Source organism: Phalacrocorax carbo, chromosome 14 (assembly GCF_963921805.1).
Source record: "Phalacrocorax carbo chromosome 14, bPhaCar2.1, whole genome shotgun sequence".
NCBI classification, from domain to species: Eukaryota; Metazoa; Chordata; class Aves; order Suliformes; family Phalacrocoracidae; genus Phalacrocorax; species Phalacrocorax carbo.
The window spans coordinates 10,378,459-10,399,159 of NC_087526.1; the positions used below are offsets into that span (position 1 = coordinate 10,378,459).

Sequence of the window (20,701 nt, forward strand, 5' to 3'; positions counted from 1 at the left end):
AAATATTGCCATGGATTGTCACCCCAGGGTAGAAGTTGTTACTCAGTATTTACTAATGATATTCTTCTTCAGCTATGGCTGGCCATCCTGGGTTTGACAGAGCCCAGCTCTGGGCACACACCCAGCTGGCACTCTTGGATCACAGAAGCTCTTGTCCCTTTTTCAACTTTGCTGGCAAAGCATCAGCGCAGATCCCAGGGATGAATTAATCTACTATATAAATATATACCGTGGAATCTTCCCTTGGGAAAAGAGTCCATGTTCACAGAGAACTGTCATTCTAATTGAAAGTTTCATTGATGCAGACAATGGTATTTAGTTACAATTTAAGACATTTATTTGAATTTGTTCTATAGCTTTTCCAGAAGGATGTTCACTAGAAATGGCTTACAAATGTCAATAAAGAAGAACACAGAATTTATATTTTCTTGATATATTAAAAACATATCAACATGCCAATGGTTTTATATTTCATTCTTCTAAAATGTCAACATAATATTAATATGGAGGAAAATCTAGCATTAAAAAGGAGGTAAAAGGATGAAGAAAACAACTGGGCAGTGTGGTTTCTTCCTTTTTCTCTCCTCATTCCCCAGTTTTCAAATGGAAACAACTAATATGTTCGTTATCTACAGATTTTTCAGAACAGCAAACAAGTATACTCTCCTTCCTAGCCAGCCAAAGTATCAACACATTTTCATTTGTAAACAGGAAAATTAACATAGAAAGTGGAAAGAATAGAGTAGGTCTAGAAAAACAACTCAGAATTCCTAACCATTCTAGCTCGAATCCATTAGACCAAGTGACACAGCTGCTCATTAATTTCAGACACACTGAATGGAAAATTCAGATTAGGCATCTTCTTTACTAGAGGAGTGCTTTTGCTGGGCAGCATTATGCAATTAGGTATGACATTGGTAATAATCTGAAGAGTCTGTGTAAGAATTGACAGGTATTCTGAATTACTTTCTAATCACAGTCAAAATGATGAAACGCATATGTGAAGTGTGAAACATTTGTCACAACAGCTATTGTCCCATACAGAAGTACAGAATAATCACACATTTTTCATCTCCCTCCTTCAAATGTGAGCTCTTTAAAACAATGAGCGAGCACATATTTGGGAAGTCAGTTTTCTCTTGACTCACCACAGAAGACAGGCAGCAGAACGCAAGAAAATGTTTAGATGAAGATAAAATTAACCAAGCATTAATACTGGGTGTCCAAAGCCACAGAACAAGGGGGAGAGTGCTCTGAAACACAACCAGGGAAAAGAACCTCACGGTCAGGGCCCTGAGCACGTCATCCCCACTCCTGGTGGTGTGGCTGCCAGGGCCGGGGGCCAACAGAGATAGGGCAGCTGAGGGCTGCCTGTGTCTCTAAAGATGTGAGCCATAAATACCGTGCTCAGAGCTGGAGGTTCAACAGTACATAGGACTTTTCAACCTAAGAAGCCTGTTTCTGTCAAGCAGGATCAGGTGTTCTTGACTGAAGAGCTATGGCAGAGAGTGTAGAACAGAAGTAATTTACTGGACCTTACTGAGATTCAAGTGTCAAAAAGCAGTAAGTTTTAGACAAAACAACTGGTGGTGTCCCACCATGGATGATTTCTATTAGATCCATGCCAAAGCATTTCTGTTTGTTTCAAAATATCTTGTCATTGCAATAACGGTGTGCATCAAATCCAAAGGACATTAAAGTCAACGGATATACCAAAGACGTTCTAAATGTTACCTGTACAGTAAGTGAATATGTATTGTGGATTTTCATAAAACAAATACCTACCTTATTTAAGATGATTCCTGTCATCTTGTAATGTTGATAGAAATATATCTTCTGTTACTTACAATGCTACTTAATATGCCCCATCATCTCTTCAAAGAAGGCTGGCCTCTGCCCCCAAAAAGCACATCCTATAATTAAAAAACATAAAAGAAGCTGTTGCCAACAAGAACATTGTGTTTTAAAAGCAAGACTTCCCTTTTCTTCTAAATAGGTCCTGCACAAAATCAGCATCCAGTTAATAAAATGTGGTAAATATTTCTGATCCATGTGGAATAGAAGTTAGTTTTGCACTGAGAGAGCTCAACACTGTGTGTACGCTTCTGCAGAACTGATTGCACAGCTGCATCTCACCAGCTGCTGTCTGTGTGAAACCTTCCCAATGTGACTTTCTAGCAAACACTTTGCTATTTGGTATCCATCTGGCAGTCAGCACTATATTGTCATCAACTCCTCCTTCTCTGAGAGAGTTTTCTCTTTGAATTCAGAGCCATCACTGTAGTATTAGTAATTTTTAAAACATGGATCTCCTAACCTCTGGAGAAAAGGTTCAAGTAATTTTCTTCTGTAACAGGCCCCTGCTGAGCTTCACTCATAAAAAACAATCAGGTATGGCTTCACTGCTTGGAACAGAAGCCAGGGCAAAGGAACCGTATGTTCCATTAATGTAAATCAGCACAGCGATTTAGATTACTGTGGATCTGGCTGGTGCAGTTCTAGTTTACACTAAAACTAAGTTTTGATGATTAACATTACCCAGAGTCTAAGCAATCAAATGCAACACATAATTGCTATGAACAAATAACCAATTTTGGACTTCTGTGTACATAATTAATTCAGATATTTAGTTGCATACATAAATATCTTCTACATCCATTTATCTTATTGTGTAATAAAAGCCCATCCATCATATAATTAACTAAGCAGTTCAGAAATATGGAAATGATGCATAGCTCTATACAGCAGTTATCTGAACCTCAGCCTTTCAGAAATCATAAGCAAATGCCTTTTATGGAAAAAAGTACGAAAGAACTCTAGAATGGCGCCTTAGAACTGTCAATCGATTTTAGATTCTTTATTCCTGGAGTTCAGAGCTTTTTTAAACCCCACCCAACAATCCTAATATCTAAAACATTTTTTACAGAGGCTCAAGATTCTGTGTAAATAACTGTTTCCAACAGCTAAGGCTGCAAGTAAAACTCCCTGGGTACCAAGAGCAAGCCGGGAAGGAGATACGCAATCACATAAAGAGGAGAGCTTACCCCTAGGAAGCGTCAGTTAGAGCAAGCAACAGGGATATTGATACATAGCTACTGTTACCAACTCTGCAAGCCATCCTTTACTCCTTACATAATTCACATATAAAACAAGTAAGATAATAATAACATCACTTCTTGTTCCTCACAGAAGAATTTAATGGAACTAATCGTTGCTGTAAAGCCCTTTAGAATTTATTTCTGAAAGAAACTTTATAAAAAGCAGGATATCATTACTCATGTGACAGCACACACATAAAATCAATTACTGCTGCATCTTTTTTAGGTCATTTTGTTGGTCATGAGCTCTCATCATAATATTTGGTGCCCTGCATATTCTCTAAGGAGCCCTACCTCCTCACCATGCCTCATGACATGACATAAATTTTTAGGCAAGCTACTTTTTCAGCTTCTCACAAACCATAGTTTGGTTTGGGGTGGTTTATTTCTTTTTAGAGGGGGAGGGGAGGGGAGAGGAGAGGAGAGGAGAGCATATTGTATTTTGCAGTGTACACACCTTTCACCTCCCCTGCCATCTTCCTCTGCAACATTGTTTTTGCAGCTGTTAACCTCCGCCACCCCTCTTTTGAAATGAGTCTTGAATTTCTTCAAGGAAATTGGGAAGTCCTAATGAGTTTGAGGCACACCAAAGCTATCCCATGGACTCAGTCAGATACTGTTCATCTAATTTACAAACTTTTGTCTCAAGCACACATACAAAGCAGGTAAGTGCAAATGCAACTGCTGAAGTATGAGCCTGGTTAATATCTTTAACCAGAATTAACTGCTGATGCAAGTTGGGCAACAGGCAATTTATAGAGAAAGAGAACTCCCCTTTCACTTCTTTCAGAGTCTGTAGTCAACATTCCAAAATAGTCCTGCTTTTTAAGAATTAGTTTTTATCACAGTCACAGAACTAAGGAGTGAGGGGTGAAATTCTGATCAAGCTAAACAAGTATGTCAGAATTCAGGCTTCAAACTTGAGTGCATGATGTCAGAACCACTGAGCTCTGGCAGAAGTGCCAGTACGGAAAATAAACGGAAGAAACAGATGGGTCTACTCACAGGCAGAGCAGCCTTTCCAAAGAGAGACCAGCTGCAACATACTTAATATAAGCCAGGATCCTGTGCCTGTGCTTCATGCTGCTGAGAGAATCTAACTGGAGGTGTGAAACAAAAGGAGGATACTGACTCTGGCATACCACACAGATCCTTCTCTATCCAAATTAACATTGACCAAAACATGCTGCTGGTCAGTAGAGACTGCATTTTGCTAAGGAAAAATTACTTCCACCCCAGTAAGTGGATGCACTGTTAACAGGACTGAGAAGTGATGACCTTGTTCTAAGTGACAGCAGTGGCTTGGGGAATCAGATGAGAACAGGGCTACTGAAAAAGCCACACACTCAAATATGGGAATTCAGTCCTCAAAGAAGTCCTATGACAGACTGATTAAGCATTCGCAAAGAACTAATGCCTTGGCTCCAGTACAGAATAGTGTAGGAAATGCTTTTCTGTCCTGTAGAAATCTGGGATTTAACTTTCTTTTTAACTTCAAAATGGAAAAAAGAAAAGTAGACAAGCACACTAAAAACAGCCCAAAGTTTAAGTCTGGCCAGCTGGCAGCTCTTGAGCCACAGACAGTTTGCAAGACATTCATGTACCATCCCATTGCAGTGCTAAGTGATAGCAATGAAGCCCTACGGACAAAGGAACTGCTGAGAAATTCAAATCGCTAGGCAAGTAAGCCAAGTAAACTACTGAAACCAACATCAGCAGGATCAACCATTACCTGGAAACTAGCAGTAACATGAAAACAAAAAATGAGAAACCTTTAAGATCTTCCTATAAACTCTTCTTCTGTCAAAGCCTCTGAATAATAAGATACAAAATTCTGTGGCACTGCCTTATATGTAAGTTTTATTAAGTGGTTCTCAAGTCAGAAAAAGCAATCCACCCTACAAAAGTTCATCAGTTTATATCAGTATATAGAAAAGCACTATTCAGACCTCGTAGAGCAAGAAACTGAACCTAGACCTCTCACGTCTTGGAGAACAGGTAGGGAGCCCATTGCGGTTAAGGCTTACTGTGCTCTAATCGAAGACAACTTGGATTTATAAACAAAGAATTTCTTCTAGTTTAAAGATAAGTAACTAAGAACTGCAACAAGAAAGAAACTGTTAATCTATAAAAGCTGAAGGGTAGAAATAAAGCAAGAATTCCCTTGTTTTGAATTTTGTTGCATCCCTTGAAATTAGAATCCATAGCTTCCCTAAGGGCTCAGTTTGCTAGACCTTGCATGTTGTTTGCGTTTTGTAAATCTGGGTATTGAAACCTGTTGTGCCCCTGTGATTCATTCACATTGCACACTTAAGTATTATTACACTCTTCACATTTGATATGAAGAGCAAAAGATAAGAGCCAGGGCTTTGGCTGGTTTCCTAATACAAGGATATACTGACACAGAGGGAATGCACGAGCCTGCTGTTTTGAAACTGCAAACACAGAAACTGGCTCAGATGTGTGTTTTCACCTGTACTACAAACACCTTGGGTTGTCTTCACCCTTTCAGAAACACGTGAACACCTTAGGTAAATTACAATGAAAAGAGAGGTAGAAGGAATATGGTGTTAGGGTAGAAGGACCAGACAACAGGGGAAAATCAGGACACAAAGGGCTGCTAAGGGAAGCTGGCTTTTGGGGAGCACAGGCAGGAGACTATCAAGGGAAAGAGGACCATGGAATAAACTGCCCACACATACACATTACAGTACTCCGCTACTGAACTGCAGGTAGCTTGATGGTTCTTTCTTTTTCTTTTCTCTGTCCTTATTTTGTGAAAACATCATATTTTTCATACGTAAAACAGGAAATAACATATTTGGCTATTCTAGATAAACGTCTGATTGTTCATTTGAAGAGTAGCCCATCTATAGTAGGAACCGTATTATTAGATAAATCAAGGATAGCATAAATAGTGAAGAAAATACATGCTTTACTAATTCCAGTGAAGAGTATTTCTGTTGTGTACCCCAAGAGTTCCAAGCTACTGCAGAAATTTTGCTGAGATGGATGATCTGTAATCTTAGAATTACTACTGAAGGTACAACATTCTGTGTTACAAGCATGTGAAAAAAAAAGCCCTTATCATTCAATGATGTACCTGCGGCATGGTTCACAGACTGAAGCAATACAAAACCACCTAGGGACCAAACACCGCTTACCTCCGAAGCACCGTTGTATTAAGAGACAACTGCTAAAGCGCTGGTATATGTCCTTAAAGAAAATCATGCAAGGAGGATATATAACCTGCTGAGAAATGTTCCTCTGTCAAACAGTGGAAATATTTTAAGTGGGAAACTTTGGGTGCTTCTGTTCTAAACTAAATTTGAAAAAAAAAAATTTTCTATATCAGTTTGAATAATAAGAATAGAAGATAGTTATAAAATCCACCTGTGACACCTTCCTTAGAGCCACTGCAAACATTTCAGAGGACAAGCTGAGAATTGAAAATTATCTTGACAGGTTGGAGAGAATCTAAACTCAACAAAGTTAAATTCAATAAAGATAAGTGTAAAATGCTATACACTTAGGAAGGACAAATGAAATGCACAAAGCAAAATGGGGATCATCTGGCAAGGCAGCACTTCAGCAGAAAACCACCAAAAGCTTATGGCGAATCAGTAACATGATGCTCAAATAAAAAAGGTTAATCTTATTCTGGAAGGCATTGTTATAAGAATCATATGTAAGACACAGAGGCAATCTATTCCACTCAGTTTGAAAAGTCAGGAAAGCATTTCCAGGTTGGGGAACCAGAAAAGAAAATATCTGGAGAGATTCTAGAAGAGCAGGGCCAGAAAGAGATGTGGAACAACTGGCAGAGAAAATAAATAGGGGACTGTCTAGAATGTCCAGTAACACGGAGAGTCAAGAGTTATGTAGAAGGTGCTCCTGCAAAAGAGTTTTCACAACAGAAATTAATCTTATTTAAGGACAGAGAGTCAGATCTTTACCCAGACTGGCAGAGCAAAAATTATGTATGCGTACAAAAGGTTACTAACTCTAACTCAACACAAAAGCTAATTGAACTTCAGAACAAGGCAGCCAATGTTTTCCCTTGTAAAAATATAAAAATAAAACTGCCTTTAAAGAAGGAACAACTCCTACACTTTGCAAAGCCTGTTTGGTACATACTAGAGTATTTTCAGAGGGGAGGCAATTTAATAGATGACAACGAGGTACCCCTAAGGTGATAATAATCAAAAAGAACAGGACTGTTCATATTTGTTGTGATTCCAAGGTTACCGTTACCCAACATTGTCTGACATGTTCTCTCCTTTTCATAATTTAGAGAACGGCTTTGCCCCATTGCTGTGGTTGACATTTCTTCAGTCTCAATGAAATCAGCCTCTAACTTATTCTCATGTTGGCTTTTAAACAAGAAGGGTAGATAAGCAGATGAAGGCATTGTGGGTACTGGGCAGAGTACCCAGAGTTCACGTTACAGGGAAAGTGCCTGCTGCATTAGAGAATGCTAATGGGAGAGCTATACCTCCTGGTTAAGTCTGTGCCTAATTATGAAGGAATCATACAGATACAGTAGGATCCATCTTTTAACTAAATAAACACAGAATGACAGGCTTAGCTCCATATACTTACTGTTATGCCAGCAGGCTTCTTAAACACAATGGTAACGTTTAAAATTCTGCAAGATATAAATAAGTATTTTGGCCAGTGTCATGGTTTTAGCTGGGATAGAGTTAATTTTCTTCACTCTAGCTGGCATAGTGCTGTGCTTTGAACTTAGCATGAAAAAAATGTTGAGATAACACACAGATGTTTTGGCTGTTGCTGGGTAGCACTTGTAATGGTCAAGGTCTTTTTCAGCTCCCCATGCTCTGCCAGGGGCACAAGGAGCTGGGAGGGGGCACAGCCAGGACAGCTGACCCCAGCTGACCAACAGGATATTCCATGCCATATGGCTTCATGCTCAGTATATAAAGCTGGGGGAAGAAGAAGGAAGGGGGGATGTTTGGAGTGATGGCGTTTGTCTTCCCAAGTAACAGTTACACGTGATGGAGCCCTGCTTTCCTGGGGATGGCTGAGCACCTCCTGCCCGTGGGAAGTAGTGAATTAATTCCTTGTTTTGCTTTGCTTCCACGTGCAGCTTTTGCTTTACCTGTTAAACTGTCTTTATCTCAAACCATGAGTTGCCTCACTTTTACTCTTCCGATTCTCCCCCGTCCCACCAGGGGGGAGTGAGCGAGTGGCTGCGTGGTGCCTGGTTGCTGACTGGGGCTAAACCACGACAGCCAGTTATATTCTCGCCAATTGGTCAGTTTAGTCTCTTTTTGAAATCTTAGATTAACCAGTCTATTTCCATAGGCAAACCAGTTACATTAACTAATACATTAATTAAGCATTAAGCTACCTTTTCATTTAATTCCATTCCTGCTTTGATCATTTTAGGGGAATAGCGTCCATTGATGTGATCAAGAGAAACAGAGCCAAATAACTCACTGAAACTTTTCAGTTTGTAATGGTGACTAAAAACAAAGCTCTTTCTGGTTAGCATAGGGACCTGGGGAAAAGGGAATTGTATATGTTGATGTGCATTTTTTGATAGCAGAAAATAGATTATTGCTGTTCCAATGGAAGTGGATTATTAATCTTCCTGTGAATTTATGATACTCAAACAATGATCAAAGAAATATGGGAGATATTTATAAGCATAAAACTCCAGAGAAAAATTCGCTCTATTTCATTGCTGGGATCCAGAATACACTCCTCTGCAATTATTTGGCATTAGAAAGAAGTTCCTATATCTACCCTTTTCTCTGTGATATATCCACCTGTTTCCATATTGTGTGTTTCATCATTTGGATTATAATTTTCTAATGCCTTCTGGTGCCTTTGTGACACTGAATAATAATGCAGCAAAACTACTATTTCTTAGCATCATATGTAAGAGGCAAAGGTTTCTTTGCTCCAAAGCAGCACGCCACCAACGATAAATTATCCTGCTACTATGTGTACTATAATGGGGTTTGGGAAATTATCCAGAACCCACCAAAACCTTTAAGACCCTTTTCCCCTCCACCCACCCACTTCTCATTCAGTCCATTGGGAAAACAATCTACTAAAAGCTGAAGGGATTCTCTCAAGTAATAGGGGTGGACTTCACTCTTTCAATTTTCTCTTCAGCAATAATGAAGATTTAAATTTACTTTAGTGTGTACAAATATTATTCATGTGATTCTCTGGGATCAGCACACACAACATCCCCTGCAAACCGCTCTCCAAAAATTCAAAATTTAATTCATAGCCCAATGCCTACTTCAGGACAAAATGCCAGACTCCTGAAAGCCTTAGCATTCTCTCTGCTCTGCTGCCAAAGGATTGCTATTCCTAGAGAATTCAGCTCTGTAAGATAAGTGTTAATACGTTATTTCTGTAGGTCTCCAGGGCCTGAAGTTTGAATTTAATGTGAACTGAACAAAATCATTTGCTTTTTATCAGCATGGTCCATGAACCATGGTTTGAGGCCAATATGTGACTCTAAGGAAAATGAATTTAGCTCCAACTCCCTAATCCCCGGATAAGATCATAAAATCACCACACATCACTCAGTACTGTTTAGCAAGAAATGCCTGCCTCTGTAGTAATAATAAAAAAACTGAATTACAGTCACTGGCTCCTCAAAGATGATGGCTCTTGCAGGTTCAGGTGAAGTACGTGATTGTGTAAGCAGAAGATGGAGCGCAGCCAATAGAGCACAATAACCTCCATTTCACATTGCTGTTTGATTTCTAGAAATCTATTTTCAAAAAAACCCCATCCTCTTGCACACTCTTTCCCTTTTAAACACACACATACACATACTTTTATGCATAATAATTCTGTGTCAAACTCATGCTCTGCCATAGGTATAATTCCAGAGTAACTGTGGGAGTAACACCTGAAGTAGACTGTTGTAAAAGCAAATTTAGTTATGATTTATTCAGTTTATTCACATGCAAACAGGGAAACTCAAATGTAGAGACAATTGTTGAAACAATTAGTGTTTTCCATAAAACTAATAGAATTATATAAGCTAAAGAAGGAAAAGACTCAAATATGTAACAGCCAAGGTGTATTAGTTCATAAGAATTCACTGTTATTTCAAATACTGGTGCCACCTCTCTTGATTAGATGCAATGAATTTCACTAAATAGAAAATTTAGTAGCAAGAACTAATAGGAAGCAACTAAGAGCAAACCAATAGCAAGAATTTCACTAAACTGGAAAATTATATCTAAATTTCAACTCCGTGACATGCAGAGATACTGAACATTAAATAGCAAAAACCTGATGGTACATCTGTCCTGGCACAGAGCAGAAACAAACAATACAACCCATTACAACTAACCCTCCCACTTAATAGGTAAAGCCTAACCAAATGGAACACCTCGGACAATCTGATGGAATAATCTGGTATGACAAATAACCCCGAGAGAAAATGCAGAGAAGATACTCTGAACACATTATTTCCTAAAATTTCTTCTCAGAATTCTGTGAGCTCCCTTAAGATTCTTCATACAGTGAAGGATGAACTCAGTAGAATATTCTCAATTGCTTTCTCTGAAGCAAGCTTAAGTATTTTTTATTCCATCATGTAAGCTTTTAAAGAACCTTTTCTTCAAGCTCAATAGACTATGGACCAACCTGTCAGTAAACAGCGTGATAAGAGTTTAAAGAACAGCGTATAAATAGACATAAGCCAACAAACTGATGGACCCCAACATTGCTCAGATATTTTTTGTACAATTCAAGCAACTACAATCAAACACATTCTACTCTGGGTAACATCAAGTGCAGTCCTTAAATTCAGAGCCATTCCATTATTTAGGCATAGGCAAAATAACTCCAGATTTACCAAAAGCAGAGTAGAATTTGTTTGTTCACAGGAAGTGTTATACAAGATTAGTTTAAGTTTTTAAACTGGTGTTTTAAAACAAAGGGGCAGGATTTGCTAGTTTGACCAAAGTCCCATGTTCATCTGCACAAAAAGCAAACTAGTTTAGAGTGCGAACAGAGCTATCACACAGCTATCCACATCTGACTGTCCATTAATTCAAAGTTAATTATAAACATATTTAAAGTTAGCATATTAATCAGTGAAATCTGAAATAAAAGTAGCTACAAAAATAGTCATACTGTTTAAACTAAACTAGTACAAGTCTGTGCGTGTAGATTAGTTTTAACAGTTTCTGCAATTTCCATTTGAACTCAAGTCAATGAATTGTCTGACTCCACCTCTCATTACAAAAAAAACAAATCAAAGCCAGTTCCTGTTTGGTGCAGAATTTTTAGGCAAGGGCACCAGATCCTGACAAGAATATGTTGGGGGTATCCGTGCATGCATACTTATTTTACATGATACTAAATAAAATATCAATCTTTCTTTAAAAAAGAAAAAAACAGACAGTGATGTTCAAACAGGAATTCAGAGTCAGACAGTGATATATTTTAGAATATATTACTTCAGACCCTGGAATAAGCTGAACGTATACTAATCTAATTAATTAATTAATTAATTATGAATATGTTAGTATCATATTATTAAAATTAATTATTCAGTGAAGATGTGCTGCAGCACTTTTTTCCAGAAGGGTTCACATATGATCCAGCCCAGAGATTTTCAGTGGGTTTTTTTCCAGTTCCTTTCTGACAAACAAGAACATGACCATCATTGCCTTATACCTTGTTTCAAGCCGAATCTCTTGATTCAATTTCTGTGCTCATACTCAATCACCTCCACTTCCTTGTTTGACCTCTTTCTGGATAACTTTGAGTCTACATTTTGCCCCTTTCAACTTTTAGTGGTTTTTTTTTCAATACTTGAATTTGTACATTTCCTGCCCACACACCCCACTAATGGCAAAATCCTTCACTCTAAGCACGTATCTGTTGTTGCCCCTCTGTCTGGATTTGTACTCTTCAATGACGAGCTGTGATGACAGGCAAGAAACAAGGCTAAAGTAACCAGAGTGTATAGGGCGTGCAGACAGCTGTATTAGAGATCTCTCAGGAGGAAAACACTTTTAAATCCCGGTTTTTTACAGAGGGAGAAAAAATACCCCACCTGTTAACACAAAATATATTGACTGACTTAGATATACCAAATTGTCAGTGAACAAGCATAGATAGGAAAACATTATGCATGAACCTAAACAGGAGCAAAGCCTCAAAAACGCAGGCATTTTTTGTACATTCATTTGAAAATTATAGCTAACCTCTCTAATGTGTATTCCAGCTCAAAAATAAAACATTGGTAATACCCACCAGCACTTGTACAAGAAGTTATATTAACTCTGCTAAAATAGTTTCTTCTACATTTGGTTTTGGGAAGGGGAAGAAACATAGGAATTTTTTATTTGCTTGGTTTTTTACATTGCAAGAACTAACTTGGTCCTGGCTAAAACTTCAGCCCCACTGAAATTGTGTCAGGGATGTATTTGGATCCAGAAGACATAAAATCTTAAGTGGCAAGAAACAACCTCACAGCACTCAGCTCAGGCACAGAAGCAGAACACAAGCTCAGGGGAGTAAGGAATATTTTCTTTCAAATGCAAATCTACATGTAACAGGTAAAGTTTTGTCATCTGTTGAGAAACCTCTCCTGCCATTCAGTGCATGGTTCCAGTAGTAAATAGGTAATTTTCCTGCATTGCCTTTTGGGACAGTTTGGGTTTATATTAATAAGGATAAGCAGAGAATGCATCTTTGTTGACTGACAAGGCTGGAAATAGCAGCAAAGCTACCGTTAATTCCATAACCCATGCTGTTTTGAATGGGACCTAAACAATAACGGGCAAAGTATTCAGCATGACAGTATTTTTGTCTGTGGACAGGACTGATCTGTGGACCATAGTGATATTGCTGCAGTGCTAAATCTGCACTGGTACACAGGCAGGACACAGTATGGGAAAAAGACCCAAAGCAACATGAATGAGAAACATTGACAAAAGTTGTCAAGTGGGAAGCTTGGACTGCTATTGTAGTACCTGAAAAATAAAAATTGTCTTGATGGCAAGGTTAGAATGAAAAAAAAATTTAATTGCACACAAGAAATGTGACCCTTTGCTCTGATTTTCAAGGACTGGAATAGGTACATGTCCAGAAGTGGATATTTAAGTTCCTACACAACAGGTATTCAAGGAGGCAGTTATGTACCTATGAAATGCAGATGCCTATAGTTTTTTACTGTAGCTAATAAAATGGGTTTCAAGGATAATATTTGGGTCTTGGGTACATAGAGCCAAGTCCTTTCAAAATCCAAATGTAAGATGCTTGCCATGAAGACATATAGTTCATTGGCAGCCCAGGGCAAATATAAAAGAGAATCATTCAGCACAGGACACAGGAAAAATGTAGGGAACACAGAAGAATAACAATAAAATACTTTCCCCAGGAAAAACATTTAACACATCATCACTGTGGATTTACAAGAAGAGTTTAAATTCTTAGTAGGAATTATAACGCAGAGAAGTCACCAGAAAGTTATGAAGAGAGCAGAATGATCCATATGATCTTTTCTGCTTCTGCCATTAATGATTTGAAGCAGCATGGAATAACTAGATATCTCTCTCTTGATTAGGGTTAGAGGCTTATGTAATTATGAATGATTGTGCCTCAGATGAGACATCACAAACAACGATCAAAGCTAAGATATTCAATATAAATGGCCTCTGTGGATGTCCTATTTGATTTGCATGTTTTCAAATTAAAAAAAATCATTATGCTCAACTCTGCTGGGATTCATTCCTAAGCCTTCAAGTTTAACAAGGTTGCCCTCTAAAGCCATTGGTGTATTCCCGCCTATGAAAAGCAAACACTTTACCGTATCATTACAAAAACCCAAAGAAAACAAATACACAAACAAAAATGCTTCCAGAGCCACTCAGGAATCAGAAACTGTGGATTGAATCTAATCAATAAGTGGATACACCCTAAACTCATCTTTAATGGAACTAAACCAGAACACTCAAACACCTTGCCAACCTCTGTGTAAATAACTCCTACAAAAATATACATCAGACTATGAGCTGACAGACATGACTGAACTGAATGTAATTTGTCTGGTGTGCAGAGCCAGCTCTTTCCTTTTTTCCCATGTTACTGATCCTGTTGCTGCTTGAAAAGCTAATTAAATTTCTCACAATTGCTAAGTAAAACATGTAATTAGCATTCCAGTACATGAAATTGCTGCCAGCCCACTCCACTGGTTTGAGCTAGGAATACTCAGCTAATAAATAATGCTTCTCATACTGACTTTGGACCATTTGTACAGTTAAGGTGCTACTTACCTATTTCACAGGGGTGATATAAAAGCTAGGTCACAATTTGGAGGACAGAAGCCTAGTGAACTAGAGCTTTGATGGGAAATAGGTGGGAAAGCTGATTGACTCTTGACTTGGCCAGTGTCTGTCTTTGATAAATGAGGAACAGCAAAAGAAATCCTGTGAAGTCACAGACCAGAAATGGCTTTGATTCTTTGATTCTTTTTCCTTAGTGGTGGGTCAATTTACTAAAATTGGAGCGTGTTTCACCTAGACAAAACAGTTTCATTTTCATATTGAGAATATCAGTGTGAGGTTAAGTAAATAAATTACTGATAGTTTGATATTACAGCAATGATGGTTAATGAATCTATGGTAACCAGCAGAACTACCCTGAGTTATATATATCACAAATATAAGAAATAGTATTAATGAATTAGATTAATATGTAGGACTAATGAATGGGTGTTAAAGAATGACATTTCAGAGATGTTTTCCAACACCACCTTGCAATGCCGGCTGCTCATTGTTTCAAACAGGATGGGGTGAGAGTAGGAGAACTCTTGACTTTTGTTATAACTGATTCTTTCAGCAAAAGTTTTGTGACTGTTCAAAGCAACACAGTTAAATTGGACAAGCTAAAAATTAAAGAAATATAGCTAAAAATTAAAGAAATACATTAATTAGACATTCACTAAAAAGTTGCAAGCCAGCAACCTGGCTAAAGTATGTTTTGCTCATTACAGCAGGGATTTTCTTTCTTACATTGTCTTTTTATTTAAATCTTGGTTTGAGCCCTTTTTGAGAATTGAGATGATAATGATGTTGTGACACACCCTTTTCAACTTGATGATTTTGACATTTTAGTAGTTGCATTATCTGGCCATATCTACTTGTCTGAGATCCAAAAGGTATAAAAAGCACTTTGACCAGCTCAGCTCTGTTCTTTTCTCAGCTACATTCCTTCCTGAGACTGAATTTTGGTTTTACTATATTAAAAAATAGAATTTTGCATTTGTTTTTTGTTCATGAGGATATCATCTTTCTTATTATGTTAACTGAGTTAACGTAATAAATGAGGTGCAAGTTGTGCTCTCCTCTAACTGCCATTTTTCACCTCTCAGACAGTATCTTCAGAGATTTTACCTTTGCTATTAATTCATAGCTGGAGTGTCCTAGACTTAAACTTAACTGTGTTGATTGTCATACTGAGCATGTACCCTTTGGTGAAAACTCAAGTTTTACAACATTTTTGTTCAAAGACATAGATGTTTTGTACTAACAGGCCTTGAAATCTAAAGCTTAGCCATTGGTCCACTGGTAAAGCTTGTAATACCCAGAAGAAAGGAGCTGAAGAACAGAAAACCAAATCTGATCTTGAAGCTCACCTCCAAACTTTCTATTTCCCTGAAACTGAGTTCACTGATGAAATTAATTTGTACCACATGATTTATTAGATATGCATTAAAGATACAGTGCATTACACTGCTCTACGGAGCACAGAATGCTTCTAGATTTTACTTAACTAAGAAATGAAATATCTTAACTCAGACTCAATAGATGCCGTAATTTTACCTATAAGAAGTCATTCAATTTACAGTTTCCAACATGGCTGAGTAACAGTGATACTAGAACTGAAAAGGTGGCCCCGGTACACCTTAATTCTGGCCCTCCTGCACTGCAGTTACTCATCCTTATGACAATGGGGTGGGGGGCTCTCTCACATCTCAGAGCAGACTGCACAAGAGGACGCATTTTCATCTGCCACCAAGACAACTACTCCAATGACTACTGGTAAACCCAGAGGTACTTACTACCAACCTCTGCTGTAACAGATTCTTCACAAGACTTTTGTATGGCTGCCGAGGCTTGTCATGATAGGTAATATTAACCCTACAGAAACTCTCACAAGATAATGCAGCTTTTTGTAAGACAACAAAACAGGAACTTACTAGGGTTATGATTTCAGAACATTACTCTCTATTTCTCAAGTCTTAAAGACTTTCCCTCACCAGAAGATAGCTCCTGTCATCCTGATCCTCCTGGAAATGACTCCACATTAAGAAATGGTAACTCATTTCCCTCCTTCCATTGCTGCTAGTATTTCTATTGCAATTGCAACTGACGTTTGTATTTTGGATAACAATACCAAGAAATATGTTATGAGGAAAAGAAAACATATTTACACAATACATGTTAAAAATTAGTAGAGACTGATGTCAGGAATACATTTCGATTGTTCACTTGCAGTGTTGATGAAAGTTTATGGAGTTCTTTCCCAGCTGAGCATTGTGTAGTCCTTAAATCGCCTGATGACTTTGTAAAAACACAAGTGCAAAATAGATCAATCAGGCCAATCAGGTACTGCTTTCCTCATTAATATGCGTTAAAGATGAGTCTGTCCTAGAGCTTGACAGGAGATTTAGCAATCCTTACATTAGCAAATACATGTCTGGTATTCCTTTTGATTCCTATTACATTAGTTTAAAAATTATTAACAATTCCCATTCTCACATAAGGGAAAACGATGTAATTATTCATGTTGACAGGTCAGGTTGTAATCAAGCCCAATTTGTTACCTTTAAGGGTGAGGAACTGAAAGGTCCTCACTGCAAACGTATTAAGCATACTGTTAAAAAGAAGAAATCAATACCTTCTTTTAATTGCACATGCTTTCTTTAAATGTGTAGAAGCATTTGCTTGAAAAGGAATGTAGTGCTGGCTACTAATGTCATACAGTAGCCAGTACAAATCATACTAATGGTAGGACAAGTTGATCTTATTTCAGTCAGCTAAGATCCAATCTACCAAGTAATTATATCTTACAAAGTGTTTCAAGAGTACTTTAAAACACTGGGGAGTTCAGAAAAATAGCATATACCCTACCAGTTCCTGTCTTTGGACATACCAGAGCTTGTAAACTGGACAATTAAAACTAGTAATTAAATGCTCTGGAAGCTAGTGAATGCTAATGGATTTATTAGTTCCCTCGATTCTAATGGCACATTGGACCCCTCTAACTGCTTCTCAGTGGAAACCATCCTTTAAGGCTGAGCAAAGCATGCTTACCCTCACCTAAGTATCTGATAAAGAATACTAATCACTTTCAACTTAAGATGGTAAAATTATGAAGTTAATTGCAATTCTTACAAAAAACTTATAAATCAGATATATTTGCAAGTAGCTACAAAACTGGAAAAATCAGAAGCTTCTTTTGACAAGATTCATCAAGAAAATGACAGGAAGGTTAGAGTTCTTGTATTGTTACAGCTACATGGTGTTCAAGTACAAGCTGAGTCACCAACAGAATAGCCCTTTTTGAATTACAGATAAGTTCAGGTCTTGAATGTACAAAATCAGAATTTCTGAAGGAAAGAAACCAATATATATAAAAGCTACTATAGTAACCAACTGAAATCATACAAGAAAGGGACCACCATTTGCAGAAGTGTGAAGGTCTTCTGCCAGAGGAGTAGAAAGACGGAACTGAACAGGAAGATTAAGCTGCATATTTTGTATTTACCATTTCTTTTTCAGATAACAAAACCCCATGATTTTAATGCAACTACCCTATCTATCTGTTACAAATAAGAAAAGCTGGCATCTTTGTTTAATGGTGATGTTGTTTTAGGACTGTATAAGGCTTTTGGAATGGAAATTGGAAGTATAGAAGGGTTATACCTAAAGTAACACTGGTTTGAAATAAGAAAATAATCTCTTCTAAACCAGGCACTAGGAATCCCTAAAAACAAGTTTATAGACAATTTGAAAATAGTTCTGACAGTAGGCTTGAAACAGCTTAGCTGTATTAATATGAATCAACACAACCTGACGATTCATCAGCTGCCAAAATGTGCACCAGGAATTTCTATGTTGGCAGTTTGGACAGCAACAGGGAGGATGAAAAATTTGTGATCAAAAGATCTCTTCGTGTAAAAACATTTAAAATCCTAGGTACAATAATGAGTAACTATCAAGAATTTCCAAGAATTACCAACAAGCCCAGTGATTGTTTCAGACATCTCAAATTACTTTGGGACCCTCAAATATTACGAGACCATTCAGACAAGCTGATCTGATAGTATTCTAGTGAGTATACTGCCTGGTGTAATTTTACAAGTACTAGTACGTTACCCCATAAGACTGGAAAAAAAAAATCTCCTTTTAGGAAATGAATCAAAAAGGGGAGACTGTGGAGGCACACTATAGAAATAATGACATCGTTTGGGGTAATGCGAGTTCTGAAAAAGCCTAAAAGAATGAGACCCAATGTATACAGCTTAAGACTAACATTAACACTACCAGTATATGCCAATGAACAAGATTCTAAAGGAGGTGTGCAGGGTGTGTTTACTTCCAAAACGGAAACAGTTTTCAGTTCAAACAAGAAACTAAATCCTGTAGCCGATTTTGATTAGCACAATTTGTAGAATATTGCCCTAACTGAAGGTTCAACCAGTGTTTGTATCACTTGGAGTTTTGGTTTCCAGTTTTAAATTTGTTTAACTGGTATATAGAATCAATTTGAATACTGTAAATACACCAGTGGCCTCCTTTAGGCTTTGGGTTTTTATTATTTTATACCAGGTTATCAACACTGAGTTAGAGGCATTACCAACCTGGGTTATAAACAAAAACTAAACCCATCTTGAGGTGACTAAAGGATCAATCCTTCAAATGAAGGAACTGGATTTGACTGGACATTTCTGAGGTACAGGAGTGTCAATGTGGAGTTATATGTATATAAATGGAAAGACTTTAGTTATATTAGGGAGGAAACAAGGGAGGAGCCTAGGAAAGTGATTTTTCCTATTATTCAGGGAATGTAAGTGTTAGCTAGAAGAAAAAATTGATGTTTAGGACATGTATGAAATAGTCCACTTGTTTAATAAAATCCAAAATAAGATTAAGCATAATAATTACTCAATAAAGAGCAGGCAAAACATAAATATATAGGAAAAGAAATAATTTGTTTTGCCTATAGTGAATGTTTGATGAATACTGTCTAAAGGCATTAAGTTTCCAAGCCTGGATAAAGATACATAGTATGCTTACTTGTACTGCTCCAACTGTTTCACTTATGGCCACAAACCAAAAGATAAATATTTTCTAACATGTCGGAAACTTCCTTAAGTAGCAGTTAGATCACTAGGAACTGTAACACCTTGTCCAATACACAATTTTGTTTTCTTAATAGAATGTGATCTAGGTTAGCATTCTGAATTTCTTTCACTTACTGTTATCCTATCACGGTTTGATCCAGACATAGATATTTTTTACACAGCCACTTACTGCAGATTTTGCCAGTTTTCTGGAAGCTGACACCTACAAGGAATGTGTGAAAGTGCTTCCCCAAAGACAACTTCAAATTTAGAAAGCACTTTGCAGAAATTGCTGGTCTCGGGAACCCAGTTTGTGAGTTGGTACAATGCATTTGGCACACCAGTGTTACATGTTTCTGGAAGGTAGAAACCAGAGGGACTGATCAGAAAACCCTTGGCCATCAGCTTCTGCTGTGTGTCCAGCGAAGCTTACTAAGTGGAACGAGACTAACAGAGAGAATAATACACTGTGCAAAGAAGTGGTATTGCATGGTTACTAAAGACTTACCGTTTTACCATGGTTGGCCTAATGGTCCAGGTACATTTCTAAATTCCTATTTGGTTTCCACCAAATAGGTTATTTGGTTATATATAGTTCATATATGGTTCATAACTATTTGGTTATGAATTAATCTGGTTCTGAGAATTTAGATTAATAGATTACATTTAAGGTACACATTCCATTACTAAACTTATGAAAGAATAGATTCCAAACTGATAGAGACCGATTGGCTCCAAAAAACCCATGTATTAACCCACATTTTTATGAAAAACGACTCAAACTAGCAGTATCTACATGGCTTGAAGGTGATACAAAAAATGAGTGACAGATGAAGGAATTGTTGTAGTTAATGTCGCACACACACCACCTGAAATATTGCTAGGACTGGAGCCCCTTCACAGCGGACAGCTCTGGGGGCCCTTTTTCAACTCTTCACTCACACACACTCACTCTCGGCTGCTTTCTCTTCCCTCAGGCTCACACTAGGTTTCCCCCAAAGCAGAGTCTCAGCATGACGTACACCAGATGAATTTATTGAGTGGTACAGTGGTAAGGAACAGCTCAAGCTAGATGCCTCCAGAGATGGACCCAGAACAAAGAAATCCCTGGGCAGTTAAACCCTTACAATCTAAGTTCCCCTCCCCACACATAACAGCTTGGTCCAATAGCCATATTTGGGTCTGGGGTCTTCTTGTTCCATATTGGATCCTTTCTCTGTCTCCAGGTGGGACATAA

The 20,701-nt window shown here is 37.8% G+C and overlaps 1 long non-coding RNA gene across 1 annotated transcript in view; it reads right to left on the reverse strand.

The window, feature by feature from the left end:
* Positions 1–1,792: 1,792 nt before the first annotated feature.
* LOC135315738 (uncharacterized) overlaps positions 1,793–20,701 on the reverse strand; it is a 68,870-nt gene continuing 49,961 nt past the window's right edge. The window contains exon 5 of the long non-coding RNA XR_010375230.1: positions 1,793–1,913. This is a non-coding gene — a long non-coding RNA (uncharacterized LOC135315738). The remainder of the gene's footprint in view (positions 1,914–20,701) is intronic.